Source organism: Topomyia yanbarensis, chromosome 3 (genome assembly GCF_030247195.1).
Source record: "Topomyia yanbarensis strain Yona2022 chromosome 3, ASM3024719v1, whole genome shotgun sequence".
In the NCBI taxonomy this organism is placed as follows: domain Eukaryota; kingdom Metazoa; phylum Arthropoda; class Insecta; order Diptera; family Culicidae; genus Topomyia; species Topomyia yanbarensis.
The window spans coordinates 345,637,439-345,647,912 of record NC_080672.1 but is presented as its reverse complement, the minus strand read 5'-3'; the positions used below and the strand labels follow the sequence as shown (position 1 = coordinate 345,647,912).

The window sequence follows — 10,474 nt, the reverse complement described above, 5'->3', positions numbered from 1 at the left end:
TTGCAAGAATTGCAAGAATTGCAAGAATTGCAAGAATTGCAAGAATTGCAAGAATTGCAAGAATTGCAAGAATTGCAAGAATTGCAAGAATTGCAAGAATTGCAAGAATTGCAAGAATTGCAAGAATTGCAAGAATTGCAAGAATTGCAAGAATTGCAAGAATTGCAAGAATTGCAAGAATTGCAAGAATTGCAAGAATTGCAAGAATTGCAAGAATTGCAAGAATTGCAAGAATTGCAAGAATTGCAAGAATTGCAAGAATTGCAAGAATTGCAAGAATTGCAAGAATTGCAAGAATTGCAAGAATTGCAAGAATTGCAAGAATTGCAAGAATTGCAAGAATTGCAAGAATTGCAAGAATTGCAAGAATTGCAAGAATTGCAAGAATTGCAAGAATTGCAAGAATTGCAAGAATTGCAAGAATTGCAAGAATTGCAAGAATTGCAAGAATTGCAAGAATTGCAAGAATTGCAAGAATTGCAAGAATTGCAAGAATTACAAGAATTGCAAGAATTGCAAGAATTGCAAGAATTGCAAGAATTGCAAGAATTGCAAGAATTGCAAGAATTGCAAGAATTGCAAGAATTGCAAGAATTGCAAGAATTGCAAGAATTGCAAGAATTGCAAGAATTGCAAGAATTGCAAGAATTTGCAAGAATTGCAAGAATTTGCAAGAATTGCAAGAATTTGCAAGAATTGCAAGAATTTGCAAGAATTGCAAGAATTTGCAAGAATTGCAAGAATTTGCAAGAATTGCAAGAATTTGCAAGAATTGCAAGAATTTGCAAGAATTGCAAGAATTTGCAGCAATTGCAATTGCAAGAATTTGCAGCAATTGCAAGAATTGCAAAAATTGCAGCAATTGCAAGAATTGCAGCAATTGCAAGAATTGCAGCAATTGCAAGAATTGCAGCAATTGCAAGAATTGCAGCAATTGCAAGAATTGCAAGAATTTGCAAGGATTGCAAGAATTGCAAGAATTTGCAAGAATTTGCAAGAATAGCAAGAATTGCAAGAATTTGCAAGAATTGCAAGAATTGCAAGAATTTGCAAGAATTTGCAAGAATTTGCAAGAATTTGCAAGAATTTGCAAGAATTTGCAAGAATTGCAAGAATTTGCATGAATTTGCAAGAATTTGCAAGAATTTGCAAGAATTGCAAGAATTTGCAAGAATTGCAAGAATTTGCAAGAATTGCAAGAATTGCAAGAATTGCAAGAATTTGCAAGAATTGCAAGAATTGCAAGAATTTGCAAGAATTGCAAGAATTTGCAAGAATTGCAAGAATTTGCAAGAATTGCAAGAATTTGCAAGAATTGCAAGAATTTGCAAGAATTGCAAGAATTTGCCAGAATTTGCAAGAATTGCAAGAATTTGCAAGAATTGCAAGAATTTGCAAGAATTGCAAGAATTTGCAAGAATTGCAAGAATTTGCAAGAATTGCAAGAATTTGCAAGAATTGCAAGAATTGCAAGAATTTGCAAGAATTGCAAGAATTTGCAAGAATTGCAAGAATTTGCAAGAATTGCAAGAATTGCAAGAATTTGCAAGAATTGCAAGAATTTGCAAGAATTGCAAGAATTTGCAAGAATTGCAAGAATTTGCAAGAATTGCAAGAATTTGCAAGAATTGCAAGAATTTGCAAGAATTGCAAGAATTTGCAAGAATTGCAAGAATTTGCAAGAATTTGCAAGAATTGCAAGAATTTGCAAGAATTGCAAGAATTTGCAAGAATTTGCAAGAATTTGCAAGAATTGCAAGAATTTGCAAGAATTGCAAGAATTTGCAAGAATTTGCAAGAATTGCAAGAATTGCAAGAATTGCAAGAATTGCAAGAAATGCAAGAATTGCAAGAAATGCAAGAATTGCAAGAATTGCAAGAATTGCAAGAATTGCAAGAATTGCAAGAATTGCAAGAATTGCAAGAATTGCAAGAATTGCAAGAATTGCAAGAATTGCAAGAATTGCAAGAATTGCAAGAATTGCAAGAATTGCAAGAATTGCAAGAATTGCAAGAATTGCAAGAATTGCAAGAATTGCAAGAATTGCAAGAATTGCAAGAATTGCAAGAATTGCAAGAATTGCAAGAATTGCAAGAATTGCAAGAATTGCAAGAATTGCAAGAATTGCAAGAATTGCAAGAATTGCAAGAATTGCAAGAATTGCAAGAATTGCAAGAATTGCAAGAATTGCAAGAATTGCAAGAATTGCAAGAATTGCAAGAATTGCAAGAATTGCAAGAATTGCAAGAATTGCAAGAATTGCAAGAATTGCAAGAATTGCAAGAATTGCAAGAATTGCAAGAATTGCAAGAATTGCAAGAATTGGCAAGAATTGCAAGAATTGCAAAGAATTGCAAGAATTGCAAGAATTGCAAGAATTGCAAGAATTGCAAGAATTGCAAGAATTGCAAGAATTGCAAGAATTGCAAGAATTGCAAGAATGCAAGAATTGCAAGAATTGCAAGAATTGCAAGAATTGCAAGAATTGCAAGAATTGCAAGAATTGCAAGAATTGCAAGAATTGCAAGAATTGCAAGAATTGCAAGAATTGCAAGAATTGCAAGAATTGCAAGAATTGCAAGAATTGCAAGAATTGCAAGAATTGCAAGAATTGCAAGAATTGCAAGAATTGCAAGAATTGCAAGAATTGCAAGAATTGCAAGAATTGCAAGAATTGCAAGAATTGCAAGAATTGCAAGAATTGCAAGAATTGCAAGAATTGCAAGAATTGCAAGAATTGCAAGAATTGCAAGAATTGCAAGAATTGCAAGAATTGCAAGAATTGCAAGAATTGCAAGAATTGCAAGAATTGCAAGAATTGCAAGAATTGCAAGAATTGCAAGAATTGCAAGAATTGCAAGAATTGCAAGAATTGCAAGAATTGCAAGAATTGCAAGAATTGCAAGAATTGCAAGAATTGCAAGAATTGCAAGAATTGCAAGAATTTGCAAGAATTGCAAGAATTGCAAGAATTTGCAAGAATTGCAAGAATTGCAAGAATTGCAAGAATTGCAAGAATTGCAAGAATTGCAAGAATTGCAAGAATTGCAAGAATTGCAAGAATTGCAAGAATTGCAAGAATTGCAAGAATTGCAAGAATTGCAAGAATTGCAAGAATTGCAAGAATTGCAAGAATTGCAAGAATTGCAAGAATTGCAAGAATTACAAGAATTGCAAGAATTGCAAGAATTGCAAGAATTGCAAGAATTGCAAGAATTGCAAGAATTGCAAGAATTGCAAGAATTGCAAGAATTGCAAGAATTGCAAGAATTGCAAGAATTGCAAGAATTGCAAGAATTGCAAGAATTGCAAGAATTGCAAGAATTTGCAAGAATTGCAAGAATTTGCAAGAATTGCAAGAATTTGCAAGAATTGCAAGAATTGCAAGAATTTGCAAGAATTGCAAGAATTTGCAAGAATTGCAAGAATTTGCAAGAATTGCAAGAATTTGCAGCAATTGCAATTGCAAGAATTTGCAGCAATTGCAAGAATTGCAAAAATTGCAGCAATTGCAAGAATTGCAGCAATTGCAAGAATTGCAGCAATTGCAAGAATTGCAGCAATTGCAAGAATTGCAGCAATTGCAAGAATTGCAAGAATTTGCAAGAATTGCAAGAATTGCAAGAATTGCAAGAATTGCAAGAATTGCAAGAATTGCAAGAATTGCAAGAATTGCAAGAATTGCAAGAATTGCAAGAATTGCAAGAATTGCAAGAATTGCAAGAATTGCAAGAATTGCAAGAATTGCAAGAATTGCAAGAATTGCAAGAATTGCAAGAATTACAAGAATTGCAAGAATTGCAAGAATTGCAAGAATTGCAAGAATTGCAAGAATTGCAAGAATTGCAAGAATTGCAAGAATTGCAAGAATTGCAAGAATTGCAAGAATTGCAAGAATTGCAAGAATTGCAAGAATTGCAAGAATTGCAAGAATTGCAAGAATTGCAAGAATTTGCAAGAATTGCAAGAATTTGCAAGAATTGCAAGAATTTGCAAGAATTGCAAGAATTGCAAGAATTTGCAAGAATTGCAAGAATTTGCAAGAATTGCAAGAATTTGCAAGAATTGCAAGAATTTGCAGCAATTGCAATTGCAAGAATTTGCAGCAATTGCAAGAATTGCAAAAATTGCAGCAATTGCAAGAATTGCAGCAATTGCAAGAATTGCAGCAATTGCAAGAATTGCAGCAATTGCAAGAATTGCAAGAATTTGCAAGGATTGCAAGAATTGCAAGAATTTGCAAGAATTTGCAAGAATAGCAAGAATTGCAAGAATTTGCAAGAATTGCAAGAATTTGCAAGAATTGCAAGAATTTGCAAGAATTTGCAAGAATTTGCAAGAATTTGCAAGAATTTGCAAGAATTTGCAAGAATTGCAAGAATTTGCATGAATTTGCAAGAATTTGCAAGAATTGCAAGAATTGCAAGAATTTGCAAGAATTGCAAGAATTTGCAAGAATTGCAAGAATTTGCAAGAATTGCAAGAATTTGCAAGAATTGCAAGAATTTGCAAGAATTGCAAGAATTGCAAGAATTTGCAAGAATTGCAAGAATTTGCAAGAATTGCAAGAATTTGCAAGAATTGCAAGAATTTGCAAGAATTGCAAGAATTTGCAAGAATTTGCAAGAATTGCAAGAATTTGCAAGAATTGCAAGAATTTGCAAGAATTGCAAGAATTTGCAAGAATTGCAAGAATTTGCAAGAATTGCAAGAATTGCAAGAATTTGCAAGAATTGCAAGAATTTGCAAGAATTGCAAGAATTGCAAGAATTTGCAAGAATTGCAAGAATTTGCAAGAATTGCAAGAATTTGCAAGAATTGCAAGAATTTGCAAGAATTGCAAGAATTTGCAAGAATTTGCAAGAATTGCAAGAATTTGCAAGAATTGCAAGAATTTGCAAGAATTGCAAGAATTTGCAAGAATTGCAAGAATTTGCAAGAATTGCAAGAATTTGCAAGAATTGCAAGAATTTGCAAGAATTGCAAGAATTTGCAAGAATTGCAAGAATTTGCAAGAATTTGCAAGAATTGCAAGAATTTGCAAGAATTGCAAGAATTTGCAAGAATTTGCAAGAATTTGCAAGAATTTGCAAGAATTTGCAAGAATTTGCAAGAATTGCAAGAATTTGCAAGAATTGCAAGAATTTGCAAGAATTGCAAGAATTGCAAGAATTTGCAAGAATTGCAAGAATTGCAAGAATTTGCAAGAATTGCAAGAATTTGCAAGAATTGCAAGAATTTGCAAGAATTGCAAGAATTTGCAAGAATTGCAAGAATTTGCAAGAATTGCAAGAATTTGCAAGAATTGCAAGAATTTGCAAGAATTGCAAGAATTTGCAAGAATTGCAAGATTTGCAAGAATTGCAAGAATTTGCAAGAATTTGCAAGAATTTGCAAGAATTTGCAAGAATTTGCAAGAATTTGCAAGAATTTGCAAGAATTGCAAGAATTTGCAAGAATTTGCAAGAATTGCAAGAATTTGCAAGAATTGCAAGAATTTGCAAGAATTGCAAGAATTTGCAAGAATTGCAAGAATTTGCAAGAATTGCAAGAATTTGCAAGAATTGCAAGAATTTGCAAGAATTGCAAGAATTTGCAAGAATTGCAAGAATTTGCAAGAATTGCAAGAATTTGCAAGAATTGCAAGAATTGCAAGAATTGCAAGAATTGCAAGAATTGCAAGAATTGCAAGAATTGCAAGAATTGCAAGAATTTGCAAGAATTGCAAGAATTTGCAAGAATTGCAAGAATTTGCAAGAATTGCAAGAATTTGCAAGAATTGCAAGAATTTGCAAGAATTGCAAGAATTTGCAAGAATTGCAAGAATTTGCAAGAATTGCAAGAATTTGCAAGAATTGCAAGAATTGCAAGAATTGCAAGAATTTGCAAGAATTGCAAGAATTTGCAAGAATTGCAAGAATTTGCAAGAATTGCAAGAATTTGCAAGAATTGCAAGAATTTGCAAGAATTGCAAGAATTTGCAAGAATTGCAAGAATTGCAAGAATTTGCAAGAATTGCAAGAATTTGCAAGAATTTGCAAGAATTTGCAAGAATTGCAAGAATTTGCAAGAATTGCAAGAATTTGCAAGAATTGCAAGAATTTGCAAGAATTGCAAGAATTTGCAAGAATTGCAAGAATTTGCAAGAATTGCAAGAATTTGCAAGAATTGCAAGAATTTGCAAGAATTGCAAGAATTTGCAAGAATTGCAAGAATTTGCAAGAATTGCAAGAATTGCAAGAATTTGCAAGAATTGCAAGAATTGCAGCAATTGCAGCAATTGCAAGAATTGCAGCAATTGCAAGAATTGCAGCAATTGCAAGAATTACAGCAATTGCAAGAATTGCAGCAATTGCAAGAATTGCAGCAATTGCAAGAACTGCAGCAATTGCAAGAACTGCAGCAATTGCAAGAACTGCAGCAATTGCAAGAACTGCAGCAATTGCAAGAACTGCAGCAATTGCAAGAACTGCAGCAATTGCAAGAACTGCAGCAATTGCAAGAACTGCAGCAATTGCAAGAACTGCAGCAATTGCAAGAACTGCAGCAATTGCAAGAACTGCAGCAATTGCAAGAACTGCAGCAATTGCAAGAACTGCAGCAATTGCAAGAACTGCAGCAATTGCAAGAATCACAGCAATTGCAAGAATTGCAGTAATTGCAAGAATTGCAGCAATTGCAAGAATTGCAGCAATTGCAAGAATTGCAGCAATTGCAAGAATTGCAGCAATTGCAAGAATTGCAGCAATTGCAAGAATTGCAGCAATTGCAAGAATTGCAGCAATTGCAAGAATTGCAGCAATTGCAAGAATTGCAAGAATTGTAGCAATTGCAAGAATTGTAGCAATTGCAAGAATTGCAGCAATTGCAAGAATTGCAGCAATTGCAAGAATTGCAGCAATTGCAAGAATTGCAGCAATTGCAAGAATTGCAGCAATTGCAAGAATTGCAGCAATTGCAAGAATTGCAGCAATTGCAAGAATTGCAGCAATTGCAAGAATTGCAGCAATTGCAAGAATGGCAAGAATTGCAAGAATTGCAAGAATTGCAAGAATTGCAAGAAAAGGTAAGAAAAGGCAAGGATTTCAAAAAAGCAAGGATTGAAAAAGGGCAAAAAGTACAAAAAATGTAAGAAAATGCAAAAGAATGCAAGAAAATCCAAAAAAATGTAAGAAAATGTTAGAAAATACAAGAATTGTAAGAAAATGCAACAAATTGCAATAAATTGCAAGAAAATGCAAAAAATGCTGCAAGAAAATGCTCGAAAGTGGAAAAAAAGCTAAAGAATGCAAAAAAAGCAAAAAATGCTTGAAAATGCAAGAACATGTCAGAATTGCAAGAATTGCAAGAAAATGCAAAAATCGCAAGAAAATGCCAGAATTGCTAGAAAATGCAGAAAAAGAATTAACTCCAAGAAATTTCAAGAATTGCAATAAACTGCAAGGTTTGTAATAAATTGCAGAATAACAATACATTACAAGAAATGCAGTACGTTGCAAGAATTGCAGTACATTGGAAGAACTTCAAGAAATTACAAGAATTGCAAGAATTGGAAGAAAATACAAGAAATCGCAAGAAAATGTAAGAATCGTAAAAAAATGCAAGATTTGCAAGAGCATTTAGCAACTCTTGCAAAACATTCTTGCAACCCATGTAACAAATTCTTGCAACACTAGGAAGAATTTCTTGCTAAGGTTGCAAAAATTCTCGCAACACCTGTAGGAAATTTTCGCAACTGTTACAAGAAATTTTTGCAACAATTGCAAGAAATCTTTGCAGTTGTCGCAGAAAGATTTTGTAACTTCTGCAATACAATCTTGCAACTCTTGTAACTCCTGTAAGAAAATCATGCAACATATGCCAACATTTTTTGCAACTCTTGCCAGAAAGATGACAATGACCCAAATGTATTGGCATAGAAATACATATAATTGAAAGCGAGAATATAGTTTCTGGCTAGTTAACAACCACCCTACCGTAGTCGCCACATGATCCCGTGACCGCGCGATCATCGACTCCCCTTCGTAAGTAGTTTGCGCACCGGTGCTGTTGCGGTAGTGTGACGCACGCTGCATGAGTTGGTGAGCTCCGTATCTACTTTCCCTCGCCATCTGTATCATACCTACCTACAAAGGTAGGCACAAACAACCCGAACCGTGCGCCGACTACGCCGAAGTCGACCGGTGAAGAGCCTGCTATTTTGTGGGTTGCGCTTTGCGCTCTCCATTCGAGCTCCCCTATGCTGCCGCCATCGTCTGTCGCCTTTCCCGACCCGGATCGTGGATGCAGCTAGCATGCAATACCGCGGCAACGACGAACGCACGGGCGGAATGAAAAACTTTCAAGCCCGATCCAAGCTCCGAGGAGAGATTATTTTTATTGGGCTCTCTTACTACAAACCCACCTATCTCTCAGCTGTCGGCTGTAAGTCGGTTCGGTTTGCCGTGATCTTCGCGAAAGACACCGCGTAAAGCCCTCGCGCAGAGAGCCTCCATTCGTCCGTAGACCGCCGCTTCGGTCAGATCTTGGTTTTGTGTGCGTCGTCGTCGTCGTCACTCGTTTCGCTTTACAAAACGACTGTAGTTTGCTTAACCCTTCTGCTGTCCAGAAGTTCGCGTCCGGAAATCCCGGGAGAAAGAGCAACGCGTAAGTGAGTGTGAACTTTGCGCGATCGTCTTCGCTGCGGCCGCACAACAACGGGTTCGTCGCTATCGGCTCAAGTTCCCGTTTCTTTTTTTTTCTTTTTTTTTTTTGGGAAATTTCTGTTCGCCTCCGGGTTGGTGAACGCGGGCCGCTTGTGGACGGAATTGAGCCCGCGCGCGCGTGTGTGTGTTAACGTTTATCACTGCTGTGCGCTTTCGAGTGTGACTTTTACTCGAGTCGTGGTTGATTGTGTTTTTGATCGGGTGAAGTTTCGTCGAGCTTCAGCGAATTTAGTCTTTGGGTTCTGCAATTAGCATAGATTATCGAAGCAGGCTTGAAGACGTTCAGAAGTTTGAATTAGGGTGAACTACTGTGGTGTTGAACAAGTTTTTTTCGCGAGTTGGCGAAAAGGCAGAAGACGTGCGGAGGTTGAATCAATTGGGATTCACTTGGTGTCTAGGAGTTCTACTTTCCGAGCAGTTGTTTCAATTTCGTGAGGTGGACCAACTGGATTTGATTGTGCGTTCGCACCGTGGGACACGATTGTATTGTGTGAAATTTGAGTAAGAAGAAAGTGGAACCATAACGGTTCGATCGTGTTCTGATTTCGCAATTTTTAACCCAGCGTTTGTCAACGGCGGTGGCTTTTGGTACCTACAGGTAGTGTAACAGCCGAATAACATGAACAACGAATTTCCTCCCGTACAAGTGGATTACGGTGTAGTGTATTGTGTTGACATCGGATGGTGAGTGCCAGTGTCGATAGATTGTAATTGAAAGATTTGCGAAGCTGTTGGTGTCAGCTTTGGTCACGCTCTATAACGCCCGGAACGTAGCCATACGACTGGAACGAATTGGCCAACGTTGTAACCAAGTGTCCGTTTTCTCATCTGTAACGGATTGGATCGATCGAAACAGCCTGTTGACATAACCTATTTCTACACAAGCAGCTGTCGCAGCTAGTGGTGCAAATGAGAGGAAAGCTAACTAGATTGAAGTGTGCAAGAAAAAATAGTAAAGCAGCAAAGCCCTAAGAGGATTATAATCGAATCAAATACGCTCTTCCGCCCAACAGAAAAGTGGAGCGAAAAATCCGTTTTCTGCCCAAGACGTTCGAGCCGTAGCATTACTCCGTTGGAAATAAAGTAAAGTGCAGTGTGACTACAATTACTAACCATCTTGTAAAGTTTGCAAAGTTGAAAAAGTTTAAAAGTGATCAAGTGACCAGCGAAGAAGGAGATTGAAACAAGAAAAAGTGAAAAAAGGTTTTTTGTTGGTGCGTAAAAAAGAAGTGGATTAACGAAAAAAGCAATAAACGTCCCCTTCGTCGTCACCGCCATTCGACGGCCCCAAAAACATCGCTTGCTGATTTGGATTAAACTTTCTGTGGTTGCAGCTAGAGAACAAAACTGCTGACAGACTTCTCCGGGTGTGACAAAAACAAATAAAGGTAAGAGTAAGTGAAATTTTCAGTACCTACCTTGTTGGCTAGCCCCGTCAAGAACTGTAGGTACGGATTTAATGCCCCGCACCCAGAGATGGGTGTCTTTTCGGATGGCTTTGTATGGCTTCGAAGCAGGCGACGGTTGGTGTCCGTCGGTCAGTGCTGTTTACTTTCATATGTGACTCCGCCGCTGGTTTGGTTTCGTTGTTTGTTATTAACTTAGACGGGGAATGGTGACGGTGATGATGCTGACGGTGGGCCATTTTTATTTTCTTTTCTCTCGGAAACTTGTGCATGGCACGCAAATGCAATTAGGTACTTGGTCGAGTGGAGAAAAAAATGTAAACATGCAAGAAGCTATTTGATAATTGTTCATTTTATAATGG

General features: G+C 36.6%; 1 protein-coding gene across 2 annotated transcripts in view; it reads left to right on the top strand.

Annotated features, from left to right (window-relative positions):
• The first annotated feature begins 8,489 nt into the window (after positions 1-8,489).
• LOC131690757 (uncharacterized) overlaps positions 8,490-10,474 on the top strand; it is a 752,331-nt gene continuing 750,346 nt past the window's right edge. For both annotated transcript variants that reach the window (XM_058976735.1, XM_058976736.1), the window contains exon 1: positions 8,490-10,094. The gene's annotated coding sequence lies outside the window, so the exon portion shown is untranslated. The remainder of the gene's footprint in view (positions 10,095-10,474) is intronic.